Source organism: Oryx dammah, unplaced genomic scaffold, assembly GCF_014754425.2.
Source record: "Oryx dammah isolate SB20612 unplaced genomic scaffold, SCBI_Odam_1.1 HiC_scaffold_7, whole genome shotgun sequence".
Lineage (NCBI taxonomy): Eukaryota > Metazoa > Chordata > Mammalia > Artiodactyla > Bovidae > Oryx > Oryx dammah.
This window is the reverse complement of record NW_024070191.1, coordinates 25,432,217-25,452,283: the sequence shown is the minus strand read 5'-3', so window position 1 is coordinate 25,452,283 and position 20,067 is coordinate 25,432,217. Positions and strand designations below refer to the sequence as shown.

At 44.3% G+C, this 20,067-nt stretch overlaps 1 protein-coding gene and 1 long non-coding RNA gene across 4 annotated transcripts in view; both read right to left on the bottom strand.

Moving 5' to 3' along the window:
* The window catches only part of RBPMS (RNA binding protein, mRNA processing factor), a 202,308-nt gene that overhangs the window by 32,860 nt on the left and 149,381 nt on the right, over positions 1-20,067 (bottom strand). The window lies entirely within an intron of this gene.
* Positions 1,063-19,364, bottom strand: LOC120865624. The gene is made up of 3 exons (XR_005721462.1): positions 18,982-19,364; positions 1,534-1,539; positions 1,063-1,073 (listed from the first exon to the last, which is right to left on the bottom strand). It is a non-coding gene; the product is annotated as an uncharacterized LOC120865624 (long non-coding RNA).

Sequence of the window (20,067 nt, the reverse complement as noted above, 5' to 3'; positions counted from 1 at the left end):
TCTAGGTCTAGTACATACACATCCTTCTGTCAGACGTGCACCTTCCTTTCACCTGGTGTGACTCTTATTCATTCTTTAAAGGATTCCCCTTAGATGTCACTTCCTAGAGGGTAGAAGGGAGGTGACAAGGACCATCTTTGGGGCCGTTAGAATCCTCTCTGTGCTCATTTAAAAAAAAAAAAAAAACTATTTTAAAAAATATTTATTTATTTATTGAGGTTGTGGAGCGTCTTATTAGTTGCAGCACGCAGGAACTTCAGCTGAGCCACGTCAGATCTCAGCCTCGTCATGACTGAGGAACGAACCTGGGTGCCCTTCATTGGGGGCACAGAGTCTCAGTCACCAGACCACCAGCAAAGTCCTCTCTCTCTCTGTTTTGCTACATTCTGCACCTCCCAGTGTCACAGACACCCTTTGCTTACCCTGGTACCTAGACCAGTACATCAGAAGGTATTAAGAAGTCAACTCTTTGCTGTGTATTTGATAAAGTGAATGGAGGGGAAAAAAAAGAGAAATTGCCCTTCAGGAGGAAATGATCAAATTGTACATTAATTCAACTCTGTGTGGGAGAGAAATAGGCAGAGAGAGAATGAAGGTGAGAGCATGCAAATCCTACTTTTAATTTTATTTTTTGGTTATATTGCACAGCATGCAGGATCTTAGTTCCCCGACCAGGGATTGAAGCCGTGTCCCCTGCAGCAGAAGCACAGAGTCTTAACCACTGGATGGCCAGGAAGCCCCCAAATGCTACTTTTTAAGTAAGATTACACTTTATATTAATAATACCTATTTTCATACATTTTATACACAGCTGAGAATGTGCACATCATTATTCTGAATCCTTATTAAAAACTCTGGAGAGAGACTTCTTCAGGCAAGTGGAAAAGACCCTACTCCAGTGGCTAAGACTCTGTGCTCCCAATGTAGGGGGTCTGGGTTCCATCCCTGGTCAGAGAACTTGATCCCAAATGTCGCAACTAAGACCTCACCCAGCCAAATAAATAAATATTAAAAAAAAAAAAATCCTGGAGAAAGGGGCAGGAATGGATGTTGTATTTTAACGATGAGAAAAACTTAGGTGTCTGAACTGGGATTAGAACCCAGGTCCCATGTCTAGGGCTCCCCTGCTGTAATGTGGGAGACTTGGGTCCAATCCCTGGGGAGGGAAGATCCCCTGGAGAAGAGAATGGCTACCCAGTCCAGTATTGTGGCCTGGAGAATTCCATGGACAGAGGAGCCTGGTGGGCTATGGTCTACAGGGTCACAAAGAGTCAGACACGACCGAGCAACTAACATGTTCACTTATTTTCACCCACGGCTCATGGTTCGGACTCCCTGGAGCACAAGTGGTCTTCACCTCTAGCATTCAGCATACTCAATATACTAGAACAAACTCCACGAGAGCCTGCCTGATAGATGAAGAATTCAGCCAGAAAAAACAGCAACCATGTCACAGAAGGCCCAAGTATGATGAAAAATTCCAAACAAGAAAAATAAATCCAGGACTCTGTTAAGCAAGCAACTCCTACTCACATACCTCTGCAAGTAGTTGATCCAAGTTTGTTAAGCAAACCCTTCAAAAACCAGCCTTACGAGGCCCACTCTTTTGAGGACTGTCCCATTGGGACATGCTCTTCTGATGTAAGGACTAAGAACACAGTCCACTCCCAGTTTCTGTGGCCAGGGACAGTGCACACAGGCTGTAGGGGGTTGAAGAACGTCCCCACTAAAATTCCTGTCTGCCTGCAACCTCAGAATGTAACCTTTTGAAAACAGGACTTTTTGGAGATGTAATTATTTAAGGATCTCGTGATAAAATCATCCTAGATTTGGTGGTGGTGGTGAGCTTAAATCCAAAAACTGATGTCCTTATAAGAGCAGAGGACATAGAGAAGCAGGTGATGTAAAGACGGGAACAGAGGTTGGAATGATGGAGCCACAAGCCAAGGAACCACCAGAAGCTATGAGACGCACTGGATGGTCTCTCTGTTTCCAGAAGAAGCCAACCCCGTGGATGCCTCGACTTCAGACCTCCCTCCTCCTAAACGGTGAGAATAGATCTCTGTTTTCAGCAACCCGTCTGGTGGGATCTGTTGTCATGCCCTAAGAAAACCTTTGGTTCCCACAAAAGGTCGCATACTTCATCAGCTCCCCAAGAAGGTAAGTGTAGAGGGACAAACAAAAGATTCGGTGAAAAGTTCAAAAGGACGTGATACTCATCATGACTAGTTTGTGCGTTCGGCACAGGGAGCCAGTTGTGTTCAGGGCTGGAGACCCAGGAAAAATCAATCAGTGCTCAGCATCCCCTCTACTCTATCTGCTCTTTTTTTGAAATTAATACTTATTTTGCTGCACTGGGTCTCAGTTTTGGCACTCGGGCTTAGCTGCTCTCAGGTATGCAGGAATCTAAGTTCCCAGGCCAGGGATCAAACCCACATCCCCTGCACTGGAAAGTGGATGCTTAACCATGGGTCCACCAGGGAAGTCCCCCCACCTGCTCTTTAATTCAGTCCTTGGCCATTTTCTTTGCTTCAGTTACTAATTCAATTTAGGATAATTCCTAAGTCTTCAGTGGAAAAAGTTACAAAAAGTGGGAAAAAAGTGGAAGCAGTGATAGATTTTACTTTTTTAGGCTTTAAAATCACTGCAGAAGGTGACTGCAGCCATAACATTAAAAGACACTTGCTCCTTGGAAGGAAAACTATGACAAACCTAGACAGTGTATTAAAAAGCAGAGACATTACGTTGCTGACAAAAGGTCCGTATAGTCAAAGCTATGGTTTTACCCAGTAGCTGTGTACAGATGTGAGAGTTGGACCATAAAGAAGGCGGAGTGCCCAAGAATCGATACTTTCATACTGTGGTGTTGGAGAAGACTCTTGAGAGCCCCTTGACTGCAAGATCAAACCAAGGAATCCTTAAAGAAATCAACCTGGAATGTTCATAGGAAGGACTGATGCTGAAGCATCAATACTTTGGCCGTTTCTGTTAAGAGCCAACTCACTGGAAAAGATCCTGATGCTGGGAAAGATTGAGGGCAAAAGGAGAAGGGGGCGACAGAGGATGAGACGGTTAGATATCGTCACCGACTCAATGGACATGAATTTGAGCAAACTCCGGGAGATAGCGGAGGACAGAGGAACCTGGCAGGCTGCAGTCCATGGGGTTGCAAAGAGTTGGACACAACTCAGTGACTGAACAACAACATCATAAATCTACAGCTAAGATTTCCACTTCAGTGCAGACATCCTAAACACATTCAAGTCAACTCATCCGAAAATGCACTCACTATGGCTCATAAACCAATGCCTCTTTATACCTCCCCACACTCCACTATCCCATCCATTCAGGTACAAGGCTCTTTCATTTCTCACATCCAACGACTGCAGTTTTAACACACTAAAGATGATGACAGACACTAACGATAATAAGAGTAGCAAGAGAGTAGCTAATGTTTATGGAGCACATCTCACAGGACACCCACCATGCTCACACCGCTGGTGGGAGGCTCTGACTCCAGCCCTGTGCGTCATGAGGAAGCACGGGCACTCACAGGTTCCGTTCCTCATCCGCTGGCTCACAGCAAGCGACACAACCAGGGTGTGCACCAGTCATCTCCAGACTCTCCAGCTCTCTGCCTCTTCACACGGGTGGCATTTCCTCCGCGCCTTTCTCATAACTATCTTTCCCTTTGCAGTCTTATGTCTACCACCCAAATGAGGTTCCCAGATGGACTCTTAACAGCCTCTTCTTGACTTTTAAACTGGTTTCCTAATGACGTCCACAGTCTTTCCACTCACATTCATCTCTCCTAACACATATTCCTAGAGTAACCCTTTAAACCTGCAGGCTAACCCAGACCAAAAAAGGTATGCCAAGGAAATTCCAAAAGCAAGCTGGTCTTTATTCAACTGGGGCACCTCCCCTCCAGGTTAATGGTTTTGGGGCTGGGCCATGAGCAGTCACTGCTCCAAGGATCCCGTTCTTTCCTTACTGGGCAGATGTTCCATGTCAAAATACCTTCCAGTCTAGGACAGAGGATGAGATGGTTGGATGGCATCACTGACTCGATGGACATGGGTTTGAGCAGGCTCCGGGAGTTGGTGATGGACAGGGAAGCCTGGTGTTCTGCAGTCCATGGGGCTGCAAGGAGTTGGACACAACTGAGCAACTAAACTGACCCTTGATCTGAGTGAGGAAGGAAACCCAGAGAACAAGCTGCAGGAAAACTGTTTCTCTGGTGACCTGATTGAAGTCATCACTGTTACTGCCTCTTGCTCAGCAGAATGGCACATTTTCATACCTCTTCCTTCCTGAGACCTGGAACTGCAGGGTGGAGGATCATCCAGAACTTCCCAGCAATTTCCCACCCAGACATTGCAACTGAACTTTTAGGGTTTCTCTCTGAGAGCCAGTCAACAAGGAATTGACTGCAATCAAATCTAGATGTTTACCAGGAGCTCTAATTCTAGAAAGCACTGGTGGTTTTATGTTTGTTTTTTCAAATATATTTGGCTGCACTGGGTCTTATTTGCAGCTTTCCAGAACTTAGTTGAGGCACGAGGTATCTTAGTACCCTGACTAGGGATTGAACCTGGGCCCCTTGCATTGGGAGCATGGAGTCAGCCACTGAACCACAATGGAAATCCCAAGCGTTGGTTTTCTATCATATAAACAACATAAAGGGCTTCCCTGGTGGTTCAGATGGTGGGGAATCTGCCTGCCACCAATGCAGGAGACCCAGATCCAATCACTGGGTCAGAAAGATCCCCTGGAGGAGGAAATGGCAACCCACTCCAGACTTCTTGCCTGGAGAATCCCATGGACAGAGGAGCTATAGCCCATGGGGTCGCAAAGAGTTGGACACAACTGAGCAACTAATACACACACATACAACATAAAAACATTCACCCAGATCTACTCTGCTGGAGACCCAGGTAAGCTTCATGAACACAGAATACTCTCATGAATTCACTACTAGATACTCCCTACTAGCAATTATACTATTAACAGCTGTATTTACCAACATGCCATTTTCACAGTGTCTGGAGCAAACTAGGCACCCTATAAATATTCCCTGAGTGGATATACCCTTCCTTCCACAGCACACCCCCCTCCCTCGTCTGTATTCATCCAGAACTGTACTGTCAGCTAAAATGTTTCTTCTGCCTCTTTTGCTGCCCAAACAGACTTCTCCACCTGTGGTAGGTCATTTAATTATTATAAAGGGATCTCAAAACTGTCCAGAAGAGTGGGTGTGTGGTTGTCCATGGGACCAGCCACATAGCAAATGGTCATAATAAGGGTACTTATACAGTACATACTTGGTGCAAAATATTTTCCAGACTTTCACCTATTTTTTTGCCAAAACATTCTTATGAGGTACTGCGATTATTACTCCATATCTACAAAGGCAGGATCTAACGAAGGGTTTAGAGGGAGGAAGTGACAGGCACAAGGCCACGTAGTGGGCAGGAACGGGGCCAAGATCTGAATGCACGCAGCACGGCTACAGAGCTCAGGCTTTGACCCACTGTTAAAACCGTGGGTTTTTTTTTGCCCCCTCTAGCCAAACATCTTCCCCACAAGCCATAAAGTTTCACTTTACAAGTTAGAAAAGACAGGTCACCACCTTCAAAAACAAAGAAGAAACAAAACACTACTTTAGGGTGGCTGAATAAATATCACAAGAGGTCATTTTGGCAACATGACAATTCTGGTCTGCTTCTCTGGGCACTGATGATGTGTAACGAACACTTAATTTTTAAAATTTATAATAAAAAGAAAAGCATGGTCATAAGGTAAAATTTTAAAAAAATTATTTCTTTGATGCGGACCATTTCTCAAGTGTTTATTGAACTTGTTACAATACTGCTTCTGTTCTGTGTCTTGGCTCCTTGGCCAGAGGCAGAACCTACCACACCCCCTGCGTTGAAAGGCGAGGCCTTAACCACTGGACACCAGAGCAGTCCCCAGTCATAAGATAATTTCGACATGAGTTTTACAAAATTAGTTAGAAGATATACAATATATATATAAGCACTAAGTAACCCACCCCAGTACTCTTGCCTGGAAAATCCCATGGATGGAGGAGCCTGGTAGGCTGCAGTCCATGGGGTCGCGAAGAGTCGGACTCGACTGAGTGACTTCACTTTTAATTCACACTTTCACTCGTTGGAGAAGGAAATGGCAACACACTCCAGTATTCCTGCCTGGAGAATCCCAGGGATGGGGGAGCCTGATGGGCTGCCGCCTATGGGGTCGCACAGAGTCGGACACGACTGAAGCGACTTAGCAGCAGCAGCAGCAGCAAGGGAGAGAGAAGGCATGAGAAATTACAGGTGTGGATCACAGAGATGGTAGATGAGAGATGGTAACAATGTGTGCTTTACTGAGAATACTGGCCTGAGGAGAAAGAAAGCAGAAGACATCTCTTGCTCTGTTTAAAAAGTATTTAAGGAAAAAATAACCACTTTGTGCTTCAGTAAAACTTCCCCTTGCCACTGACCTTCCTGGGGCATAGATGTATTGACATCATTTGCTGAAGGAAGAAAGTGAGGACGGGAGAGATGTTTATAAGAACATACAGGCATAGGTGTCTTTTAAAGAAACTGCTGTTTGGATACATCTCTACTTAGTTATTGGAGAAGGAAATGGCAACCCTCTCCAGCATTCTTCCCTGGAGAATTCCATGGACAGAGGAGTCTGGCAGGCTATTGCAGGCTACTGTCCGTGGGGTCGCAAAGAGTCAGACACAACTGAGCAACTAACACTACACTATTTAGTTGTACAAAGAGCTTATCTACAAAACCGTTTCATTAAGTGATAAGCTCCCTGAGCCCAGAGCCTGCATCTCTTTTGCTCACCAGAGTATCCCCAGTGCCTAGTATAGTACATTTATCTAACAGAGTTCTTTTTTTTTTTTCTTTTTGGTTTGGCCACACCACAGGCATGTGGAATCTTTAGTTCCCTGACTAGGGATCAAACCTCTGCCCCCTGCATTGAAGTGCAGAGTCTTAACCACTGCCATGAAGTTCCACTCGTGATTTTTGGATAAATGCTCTGTTAGGCATAAATCTTTGCATATGCTGATTTTCTCTGAAATAGATTCTAAGACCGAAAACAACTACGTCAAAGGTGATGAAAATTTTTAAGGACCTTGATACATCTTTCTGTGTTTAAATGTTTCAATAGATATTTCCAACAGAAACAGAAATATTTGTACCAGCTTTTAGTATGACAATATTGGCGGATTATTATTAAAAACAAAACTAAACAAACACAGACAATTTTAGAAGCAAAAAAATCTCTCCATTATATTAATAAGTTAAAGCTGAACTCACTTCATTGCCAGATTCTTATTTGGAGCACGTGCTGCCTAGGAAAGTCTTCATTAACGCATGCTGCTTTCTTAAATAAAAAATCCAGGAAGTACCAAATAATCTTCACGGCAGCTCCCATAACAGCGCATGTACCCTGACTACTGCGCCTATCACCTGCATTGAAAATGATCTCTTTCTCTATCTTTCTCCTTCCCCAAGTTGTAACCTCCTACTCCCACCACTTCTGTCTGGCACACAAAAGATACTCAAAGTTTATTAAATCTAGGGAATTCCCAAATGGTCCAGAAGCTAGGACTCCTCTCGCTTTCACTGCTGAGGGTGCCAGTTCAATTCCGGGACGCGGACCTAAGATCCAGCAAGTCATAAGCCATGGCCGAATAAAGTTCACAAGAGAATGTGCATAGGTTTGAGGGAAATAGTACAACATTGAAACAAAGTCTGTTAAATTTAATTGATATTACCAAGTGCCTGCAACTTATCACACTGTCAAGCACACGTAACACTGAGAAATAATCAACCCAAACGATGTATAATTTGGCACATTCCCTTGACTTTTAAGAAAATATCAGTCTAAATCTGCACAGGCCCTGGTCCTGGAAATAAAGGCAGACATTTTAATAATCTGTCATAGCTGTCTTTTTAAGAGCTTGAAGATGACGCTAGGAGCTGAAGAAGCAGAACCTCAAAATACACCTGAGGCAGTGATCCCCAACCCTCTCTGACACTGGGGACTGCTTTTGTGGAAGACAATTTTTCCATGGACGGGGGGGAGGGAGGGGTGGGGTGAGGATGGTTTTGCAATGATTCAAGTGTATTATCTTTATTTCTATGATTATTTCATAGGCTCCACCTCAGTGCATTAAGTCATTAGATCCCAGAGGTTGGGGACCCCTGCCTTAGAGTACAAACACCACAGATCCACATGCAGGCAGGGGCACGCTAGCCTCTGGGTCACGGGAGGCATTTCTGAATGAAGCTGTGTCTGAATCGAGTCCCTGCTCTCATCCCTTCCCACTTCCTGCTCTATGAGCTCAGGAACTCTATGCCTCTCGGTTCTCCATCTATGTCTACTGCTGGCCCCGGGTTCCGTGCCCTTGATTTAGCCACAGGGAAGGACAAGAATATTCCCACAAGTCACTGGCAGAGTATCACATCTTGAGTGCACAGATGAGAGGTGGGTGGGCCAGCGTGGTAAAACCCATGTCATCCCTGCTCCCTTCTTCGCTGGTTCTCTCATGTCAGATCAATTGTAGTCTGTAGTTTACTATTCCGAAAATAGTTCTGATTTCAATATGCATGGCTATGTCAAAAAGTTCCAAGCATACTTTGTAAAACTCAAGGGAATTTACCCATCTTTTGGAAATAAGGAAAAAATAGGCACTCACTTATGCTAATCTTATTGTATCTCAAGGGGCCCTTCCAATCACTGAAAAGGTACAGCCTCTAGACCAAACAGCGTTGGTCCTACCTAAGACCCACTGAAGTAAAATGTGATCATCTCTAGAGACAGATGGACATTTCAGAGTTTCTCGGGTGATACTATAATTTGGACTCCTAGAAATTTAAATTCAAACTGCAATTATAAAATTGAACACACAGCAAAAAAGAAAAAAACACCACCCAAACATTAAAAACAGAAGCAATATTTTAAGAAATTCAATAAAGACTTTAACAGTGGTCCATATTACAAAAAAAAAAAAACCCCTCTATAAAAAATAAATAAAATTGAGCACATTACTTAACCTAGAGGCAGCTGTGTCATTTATCACCTTCCTGACTGAGGCGGCTTGGGCACTTTACTACAACCACTGCCGTCGCCACCTCACCCCCGCGTCCCAGACTCTCAGAGCCCAGGGTGTATGACGGCCGCATCGCGTGCATGGTGAATGCCAAAAAAAGCCCCTACACAGGCATGCTTTCCCAAGCTCTCCTTGCCCTGGTCCCTGAATGGCACTTGGAAAGTGAGGAGGAACACTTGAAATAATGAGGCCATTTATTCCTCATGGCACTGTGTGACTGTCATTTGGTAATGTGAAAAAGCAAACCAAGGGACTTCCCTGGTGCTCCAGTGGTTAAGACCACCTTCCAATGCAGGGGGCTGCAGGTTCAATCCCTGGTCAGGGAGCGAAGATCCCACATGCCTTGAGGCGAAAAACAAAAGCATAAAACAGAAGTGATATTCTACCAGATTCACTACAGACTTTAACAAAGGTCCACATTAAAAAATGAACTGAATGAAGTATCATCATCCCTGTCTTTACTTAATATCAGATTATCTCAGCACCAGAACGCTGATGGGTATGGCAAAGGCTGCTTAAACATTTCTCTGTGCCAAGGTGTTTTAACATTTCTTTCAGGAGATTAGAAATCAGTTACGTAAATAGGAAGCCTCATACCTCCCATTACTGCAAACTCTGAAAAACATATAGGAAGATGATAGCCATCAGAACACTTCCTGTCCACAGGTAACACAGTTGAGAACATGCAGAACTTGCTTTCCTCGATGCGTTCAGTTTCATAATCTAGTGACCTCAGAGGAAAACTAATACAAACAAACTCCCACTTCCAGAAACATCTGTTGCAAAAGCTGCTCTCCTTGGTCCCCTGCATTCTCAGAAGTGACACAGATCTCACTTTACCACCGAAGGGCGCGCTTCCATCTGCACACTCTAGGGTGGCGCTGAATAAACTGTTTTTTAAGAAGGCTGAACCTTGAGCCACAAGCTGGAGGAAATTATTGGTGGCCTTCAGCTAATAACTGACTTCCCTGGTGGCTCAGATGGTAAAGCGTCTGTCTACAATGTGGGAGACCTGGGTTTGATCCCTGGGTCGGGAAGATCCGCTGGAGAAGGAAATGGCAAATCCACTCCAGTACTATTGCCTGGAAAATCCCATGGACAGATGAGCCTGATAAGTTACAGTCCATGGGGTCGCAAAGAGTCGGACACGACTGAGCGACTTCACTTCAGCCAACAACAGCAACAGCAACTAGGACTCCTCTCGCTTTCAGGGCTGAGGGTGCCAGTTCAATTCCTGGATGCGGAACTAAGATCCAGCAAGTCATAAGGCATGGCTGAGTAAAGTTCACTAGAGAATGTGCACAGTTTTGAGGGAAACAGTACCAGCTCAGGGTACTGGGCCAGCATGAATGAACATAGCCCAAGGAATGCAAAAATGCTTCCCTGGTGGCTCAGAGGTTAAAGTGTCTGCCTGCAATGTGGGAGACCTGGTTTTGATCTCTGGGTCGGGAAGATCCCCTGCAGAAGGAAATGGCAACCCACTCCAGTATTCTTGCCTGAAGAATCCCATGGATGGAGGAGCCTGGTGGGCTACAGTCCACGCGATCGCAAAGAGTTGGACACAACTGAGCAACTTTACTTTCAGGTGGTACTAGTGGTAAAGGACTGCCAATGCAGGAGATACAAGAGATGAGGGCTCCATCCCTGGGTTGGGAAGATCCCCTGGAGGAGGGCATGGCAACCCACTCCAATATTCTCACCAGAATAATCCCGTGGATAGAGAAGCATTGAAGCTACAGTCCACGGGGTCACCAAGAGTCAGACACGACTCGGTATGCACACTGCCACTTTTTCTCATGTTTGATATCATCTCTGTCAATGGCTTCAACACATATTTGCTAAGTACCTACTGTGGGCCAGATGCCAGGTGAATGCCATCATTTAAAACTTCTCCAGCCCAAATTCAGGAGAGTAATGATGAGCCACGGAGGAACCTCATTATCTACAGAATTGAAACGAGTGCTGTGCTTAGTCACTCAGTGGTGTCTGACTCATTGCGACCCCATGGACTGTTGCCTGTGAGGCTCCTCTGTCCACGGGATTGGGATTCTCCAGGCAACACTACCGAAGTAGGTTGCCATGCCCTCCTCCAGGGGAACTTCCCAACCCAGGGATCAAACCCAGGTCTCCTGCATGGCAGGCAGATTCTTTACCAGCTGAGCCACCAGGGAAGGTAATTCCTACTTAATTGAATGTATCTTGGTGATCTTGGGGTGGGGAATAATGTACTTGAAAAACAACTGTTTGGAAATGGAACTTATTAATTTCAAGATGGCAGGCTGTTAGGATGATGTGATCTGTCATTTGGAAAGTGTTGGAACAGCTATAAACTCTCCAGGGAGTCAGCAAATGGTCACCGAAAAGGACTGGACAAGGGAAGAATAAATGACCTTCTTGGATCAGTAATGCACATGACGTAATTCAAAAAATACGGTGAAAAGCTCCCATGGCACAAAGGAGCTCAACTCACTGCTCTGCAATGACCTAGAGGGATGGGATGAGAGGGAGGGGGGAGAGAGGCTCAAGAGGGAGGGGATATATGGATACATATAACCGATTCACTTCCGTTATACTACAGCAGTTATATGTACAGTTATATTGTACAGCAGAGATTAACACTGTAATGCAATTATACTCCAATTAAACAAACAAAAAAAGTCTCACCTGAAAGTCAAGCTGGTGTTTCTCTCCTACGTTTTAGCTGTAAATGTTGCTAGCTGTGCCATCTCGGACAATTTATCTAACTTCTCTGAGCCTCAGTTTCCTCAGATAAAAATGCAGACTATGATATAGCTTCAGCATAAAAAGGAACTGAAAATTGGGGCACAGACAGTAAATGTAGCAGGCAGTGGTAGCTAACAACAACAACTTAATCCTATGACATTAACATAGGAAAGGAGGTGAAGACAAGGTCTGGGAGTGTCAATGATGTCTATGCTACACAGTCCATGAAATTCTTCAGGCCAGAAGACTGGAGTGGGTAGCCTTTCCATGGAAATCTATGCCTGTCTGTGGTTGTTTAGTTGCTATGTCATGTCTGACTCTTTGACAAGAAACTCCCTCGGGTCATCAATTGTCTGGGGCTGCACCTTCCTGGAGGAGACAGCAAGGAGTGGTGCTTTGGAATGCGTGCCCTCTGCCACTTCTCCTGTTTCTTCCTCATTCCTCCGAGCCTCATCTTTGTTGCTGTTGTTAATGTTTTAGCTGTACCACGTGGCGTGTGGGATCTTGGTTTCCCGACCAGGGACTGAACCTGTGTCCCCTGCAGGGCCAGGTTAACTGCTGGCTTGCCAGGAAGTCCCCTGTGCTTCGTAGTTACTGTTCAACTCATTTACTGACGTGAAAGTCACTCCGCTGTGTCCGACTCTTTGTGATCCCATGGACTACACAGTCCATGGAATTCTTCAGGCCAGAAGACTGGAGTGGGTAGCCTTTCCATGGACAGAGGAGCCTGGTGGCTACAATCCATGGGGTCACAAAGAGTTGGACACGACTGACCGACTAATACTTTTTTTTCCTTTCTCTCTTTTTACTAGGGATAAGTTGATGATCACTAGAAGATACAGCTTTGTTAACTATATGACATTTTTATTTTTAAAACAATGGTGCTCTTTTTTAATAGCACAAGGCTTCCTTTCAAAGAAGTCTCACTGCCCTTTAGCTTCTCTAAGAGAATCTGATCTGCTCAAAGGTCCATTTAACCTCATAAACATAACTGGCCAAGTAGCTCTGGAGACTGTTCCAACCTCCCTGGTCACCCAATTCCACCAGCTATGACAGGACTAAGTTACAACGGCAGCTCCAAAGTTGATGCACCTCGGTCCCTAACTGGTCTAACTATATTTTCCCTTTTTTCTCCATCTCTTTGCCTCATAAAAATCAGAAAGATTTAAGCACCAAGTTTAAGAACAACCATAAGAAAAAGCCTACATCTTAAATGTGCAGGAGGTGAAGAGCCACAGTGTTGACTTTGCAGTAAGATAAACAGTAAAAACTTGGCAAGCACTACTTATACAATCCCCCCTCCCCACCCGCCCCATTCCTGAAGATTGCACTCATTCTTGGGATGTGAATGATAGGAAGAGTTCATCTGAGAGAACAGGGCACCCTAACCTGGTTAGAAGCCCTGAAATACCGAAAGACAACTGGAGGGTTTAACCTAACTGAGCTTCTTCATTTGAAGGGAAAAGTATATCTATCGCATGAGGATCTCAGGTCTGGGATGATCAGATTACCTTCAAACTCTAAAAGGTCGCCTGTTTGTGGTTGTTTAGTTGCTATGTCATGTCTGACTCTTTGCAACCCATGGACTGCTGCATGCCAGGCTCCTCTGTCCTTTACTATCTCCCAGAGTTTGCTACCAGGCTCCTCTGCCCATGGGATTTTCCAGGAGGAGCCTGGTAGGCTGCAGTCCATGGGGTCGCTAAGAGTCGGACACGACTGAGCGACTTCCCTTTCACTTTGCACTTTCATGCACTGGAGAAGGAAATGGCAACCCACTCCAGTGTTCTTGCCTGGAGAATCCCGGAGACGGAAGAGCCTGGTGGGCTGCCGTCTATGGGGTTGCACAGAGTCGAACACGACTAAAGCGACTTAGCAGTAGCAGCAGCAGTTTGCTATCATTCATGTCCACTGAGCCAGTGATGCTATCTAACCATCTCATCTCCTCTGTGGCCCCCTTCTCCTTTGTCTTCAGTCTTTCCCAGGGTCCTAAAAAACCCTTCAATCAGGGTGTTTTTCAACGAGTCTTCTCATTGTATCAGATAGCCAAAATATTGGAGCTTCAGCATCAGTCCTTCCAGTGAATATTCAGGGTTGATATCCTTTAGGATTGACTGCCTTTGATCTCCGTGCAGTCCAAGGGACTCTCAAGAGTCTTCTCTAGCACCACAGTTTGAAATGCTCAATTCTTTGGCGCTCAGCCTTCTTTATGGTCCAACTCTCAGGTCTGTACATGACTACTGGAAAAACCATAGCTTTGACTATACGGACCTGTGTCAGCAATTTGATGTCTCTGCTTTTTAATATGCTCTCTAGGTTGGTTATAGCTTTCCTTCCAAGGAGCAAGCATCTTTTAATTTCAAGGCTGTAGTCACAGTCTGCAGTGATTTTTGGTTGGCTGTTAGTGTTAGTCTTTTCCAGTTTTACACTAATACATAAAACTAGGGAAACCTGCATGAGACAGTCAGGAGGAAGGCTGGCTGGCTGTGACCTGACTTTGAAGCCTGGGTATGTGATCCATGCAGGAACCAAGGAGTCTGTGGGACTTCTCCACCTCCTTGGAGTCAGACACCAGAACACCTTGACTAAAGGACTTGTTCAAACCATTCTGGTGCCGGGGAGATTTCTCACAAATCTAGAATTGGGAACTGGTTAACCAAGGTTTGGGTTTTTTTAATTGAGAGGGAGGACCTTATTGTTCAAATCTGGAGTGTGGCTAAATAATTTTAAAATGGCGTATTATTATAGCCATTGAAAAGGATGAAATGAGAAATCTATATCTACAAATACGGAAAAATGTTGACAAAACACTAAAAAAGAAAACAGGTTACAGAACAACATGAGGTCACAAGAGAGTTGGATATCATTTAGGAACTAAAAACAACCACAACTGGGGTAAGTTAGTAACTTCTTTAAGGCCAAACTTCCTTATCTGAAAATTATTAAAGAGAAAAAGGGGAAGAGGAGGAGGAAGGGAGTGCCTGTTCTCATAGGCTGTCATGAGAATTAAATAAGGTAATGTAAAAGATTTGGGAAAATCCTTGTGGATATAACACATATTCAATGATATTATTGGGATTTCTTCTGGATAGTGGATTTTACATTTTCTTAATTTTACACCTGTTAAATCTTAAGTCAGTAAAAATATTCAGAAGAAAAATATCTAAACCTCAGCAAATGAGCCACTTAAAAAACAACTGCTAAAAAAAAGGGGGGGGGGAACATATGTATATGTATAATTTACTTTGCTGTATGCCTGAAACTAATACAACATTGTAGATCAGCTATACTCCAATAAAAATTTAAAAACACACACACATAACTACTAGATATTATGTGTCTCAAAATAACCTTGAAGGGCAGGTATAAGTGCTTCCCCGTTAAAGACTGAGAAACCTCAGGGTGAGAGAAGCTGAGAAACTGGTCCTAATTCCCACAATGGACATGTGACACACCCTGGATTTCAGAACTCAGACCTCCTGACTCATGAAAATACTTCTAGAAAAGTCAGTGCGATGCAGAGTTACATGTAACAAGATGTGATGCCCAAGACTGTAGACAGGAGATTCCACCCTGGGGTGGCCCTCAGTTTAGGCTGTAATGTATACATGCCAGTTAAAACTTGGGCTCTGCACAACAGCCAAAAGGTGGGAACAACCCAAGTGTCTATCAACTGATGAATGGCAAAACAAAATGTGCTATATCCATTCAATATTCATTTTATACTCAGCCACAAAAAGGAATGAATTTCTAACACAGGCTACAACATGAACGAACCTTAAAACCTTAAGAGAAAAGTAGCCAGACATCAATGGCAAATATTAGGTGATCCCAGTTACAGAGGAATTATCTAGACTAGGCCAAATCAGAGAAAGAAAGCAGATTAGACTCCTGAGGGCTGTGGGAAGAGGGAACAGAGAGCTGTTGCTTAATGATTGGTTTCTGTTTGGGGTAATAAAGATGTTTTGGAGACAGACAGTGGTAATGGTTGCAAAACTTTGTGAATAAAATCAATTATCACTGAACTGTACACTTAAACTGGTCAAAACAGCAAATTTAAGGTCATATATATTTTACCACAGTTTAAAAAATAATATACAAAAACATCATTGAATTGTACACTTTAAATGGATGAATTGTATAGTATGCAAATTATCTAACAATAAAGCTGTTACAAGCAAAAATATCTCATGCTTTGCAGCCCCAGAAGCCTGGTTTTGAACCCCAGAGGGGCTTCCCTCATAGCTCAGTAGGTAAAGAATCCACCTGCAATGCAGGAGACCCTGGTTTGAGTCCTGGGTTAGGAAGATGCCCTGGAGAAGGGATGGGCTACCCACTCCAGCATTCTTGAGCTTCCCTGGTGGCTCAGCTGGTAAAGAATATGCAATGGGGGAGACCTGGGTTTGACCCCTGGGTTGGGAAGATCCCCTGGAGAAGGGAATGGCTACCCACTCCAGTATTCTGGCCTGGAGAATTCCATGGCCTGTATGTATAGTCCATGGGGTCAGAAAGAGTAGGACATGATTGAGCGGCTTCGCTTTTCACTTTTCATTTTGGGCAGCTTAGTAAATGTAATAATCTGGGACACCTTTTTAAGCTCACTGAGGTTGATTACTTGTAAAATGAGGATAACAACTGTATTTACATGACAGGTTCTTGTGAAGAGTAAGTGACATAATGAATATAAAGAGCTTAACAAAATGTCTTGAACAACAACTGCTGCTATTATTATGTTCAGTTGCTAAGTCTTCTGGACTGTAGCCTGCCAGGCTCCTCTGTCCACGGAATTCTCCAGTCAATACTTGAGTGGGTAGCCATTCCCTTCTTCAGACAATATTCTGGACCCAGGGATCAAACCCGAGTCTCCCACATGACAGGGGGATTCTTTTCCACTTAGCCACCTGGTAAGCCACATGCTATTATCATAAATACTGTTATTTTTACATGTCTCATAATTGAAGATTCCCAAAGGTCAGATTTGCTCTAGCTAGTAACTCCAGGTTTTATCAGCTCTCACAACTATGTAATACAAGACCTAAGATCCACCTTGACATCAAAAAAGGATAGGCTCTGGTTCCCCAACCAGAGTTTATCAGTCAAACAGGCTTGCATGAGCTCCACCCTCTCTCATGCAACATCAGTTTACTCCTTTTAGCCACCAAAATTTCATAGTAGAGGAACAGGAACACAAGGAACAAGACCCTACTGAAGAATGTGTGAGCAGCTCAGACTACCATGTCCTAAGTAATATAACAACCAAAAAACTAAGACCATGGCATCCAGCTCCATCACTACATGGTGAACAGACGGAGAAAAAATGGAAACAGTGACAGACTTTATTTTCTTGGGCTCCAAAATCACTGTGGACAGTAACTTGACTGCAGCCACGAAATTAAAAGATGCTCCTTGGAAAAGTAGCTGTGACAAAGCTAGACAGTGTACTAAGAAGCAGAGAGATTACTTTGCTGACCAAGGTCCATAGAGTCAAAGCTATGGTTTTTCCAGGAGTCATGTTCGGATGTGAGAGTTGAACTACGGAGAACTGATGCCTAAGAAGTGATGCTTTCCAACTGTGGTGCTGGGGAAGATTCTTGAGAGTCCCCTAGATGGCACGGAGATCAAAACCCAGTCCTAAAGGAAATCAACCTTGGATATTCACAAGGACTGATGCTGAAGTTCCAACACTCTGGCCACCTGATGTGAAGAGCCAACTCACTGGAAAAGACCCTGATGCTGGAAAAGACCGAGGGCAAGAGGAGAAGGGGGTGACAGATGATGAGATGTCTGGATGGCATCATCAACTCAATGGACATGAGTTTGAGCAAACGCCGGGAGATAGTGAAGGACAGGAAAGCCTGGCATGCTGCACTCCATGAGATTGCAAACAGTCAGACATGGCTGAGAATCTGAACAACGGACAACAACACAAAGAGTATATCGCTAAACAAGGAATGAAAAGAAAAAGAAAGTTAGTCGCACAATTGTGTCTGACTCTTTGGGATCCCACGAACTAGAGCCCTTCAGGCTCCTCTGTCCATGGAATTCTCCAGGCAAGAATACTGGAGTGGGTTGCCATTCCCTTCTCCAGGGGATCTTCCCAATCCAGGGATTGAACCCAGGTCTCCTGCATTGCAGGCAGATTCTTTACCAACTGAGGTATTAGGAAAGCCCCAAATAAGGAATACAATTGTTTAAAAGTATCTTTATGGACAATATGGTAACTGCGATGAAAAGAAAGCAAGCAATGGGACTGCAGACTGTTCTCAACCGCTTTCCCTGTCCATCTCTTTCTCAGAGCTGAACCTACGCCGTTCCTTCACCCTTCTCTCCTGCAGCTTTCTCCAATCTTTCAATCATTTTCACTGTGCTGGATCCCTCAAGAAGCTGTGAGTGTAACCAGTGGCCGCAGGCCAGCCAGCAGGAGACAAGACTAGTTTGCAAATGTTTCCCAGACGGAAGAGAAGATGTTTGGAGAGTTGCTTCTGGGCCTTTCAGGACAATTAATGAAAAGAGATGAGAAAGGAAAGTTTAGTTTGGAGACCTGCGAGAAGAACAGCCTTACGCAGGGTGAGGCTGGAGTCCCAGGAGATGCCTCTCCGGGGGGCTGTGAGGTTGTGCCTAGAGCCCATGGTGTGGAGACTTCACACTGGCTCCCGGGAAAGTTCTGTTCATCCCTCTGATCCCATTGCGAACGAAGAACAAGAAGCCAGCATGAGGGTTTACAGTAACTTATCACAAGGTTTTGTTGGTAATTTTTTTCCCACACTCAGAATATCTTTAGATGAGAATCAAGTCCAAAGGGCTACGGTGCTGGAAATAAACAGAGGTTGGGGGGGAGGGGTGCCCACTGGGAACATTTCTTGAGAATATGTGTCCGAGAAACAGGCTGACATGCCCTTTTTAGGATGGAGCCAGAGAGTATTATCTGAATCATCACCCTGGCACTTTTGATGATGCATTAAAAATTTTATTATTGGAGCACAATTGCTTTACAATGTTGTGTTAGTTTCTGTGGTACAAGGAAGTGAATCAGCTCTATGAATATATATATATATATATATATATCCCTTCCCTCATGAGCCTCCCAACCCTGCCATCTCACTCCTTTAGGTCATCACAGAACAAGATGATGCTACTTCCTTCAAAAACCTAACGCTGAGTTCTTTCTGATAAAGTGGTTTACCCTCCTCACACATTTCTAATAGATTCCAATTTCTTCCGCATCAAAGTCACTCCTAACTATAAATAGGATTTCCATTTGCTCTTTCCTTCCTTCCCAAATCCCTCCCCTACCCACTACCACATAACTCACCCCTCTCTGGATAAAGTTAATGATTTCTTGAAAAGTTATTTTTGCCATGGAACATCAAAATCATTCTTCCTCTTCCCTGGAATGTAATTTGTCTAAATCTAGGGGTAGTCATGCAGTTCAGAGTGCATTTCCCAAGGTTATCTATGCTTCTAGACTCCACTTCAGAGCTTCCCAGGTATTATTTTTCTTAAAAAATATTAATTATTTGGCCGTGCCAGGTCTTAGCTGTGACCTGCAGGATCTTTTTTTTGTGGCAGATGGGCTTCGCTGCTGGCTCAGGTGGTAAAGAATCTCCCTGCAACGCGGAAGGCCTGGGTTTGATCCCTGGGTCGGGACGATCCCCTGGAGGAGGGCACAGCAACCCATGCCAGTGTTCTTGCCTGGAAAACCCCATGGACAGAGGAGCCTGGAGGGCTATAGTCCATGGGGTCACAAAGAGTTGGACATGACTGAGCGACTAAGCACAAGCACATATGGTATCTAGTTCCCAGAGAGTGAGCCCAGACCCCCCGCATTGGGAGTGTGGAGTCTTAGCCACTGGACCATCAGTTATTAAAATAAAACTGAGCTTGAAAATTTGATCTCAGTGGAATGTCTCTACTTTTAGTAACTTCTTATACCTATCACCCAACTTAAATGCAGTCAGTATTCACACCTTTAACTGTCTTCCTTCCTTCATTAGAAAGAAAACTGTAAGATCTTTGCTTACCCTTCTTTAGAAGGAAAGCTATACAGTGACTGCTCGTGTTCAAGCAGATTAAGTGTGTTCTGCCCACGTGTAAGAAACCACACTTTTTGGAAAATCTCATTTTTTCCCTGGAGAACCAGAAATCTAGATTCTGAAGGGCTAGCATGTAAACATGGAATTAGATTTGCACCATGAGGCCCAACG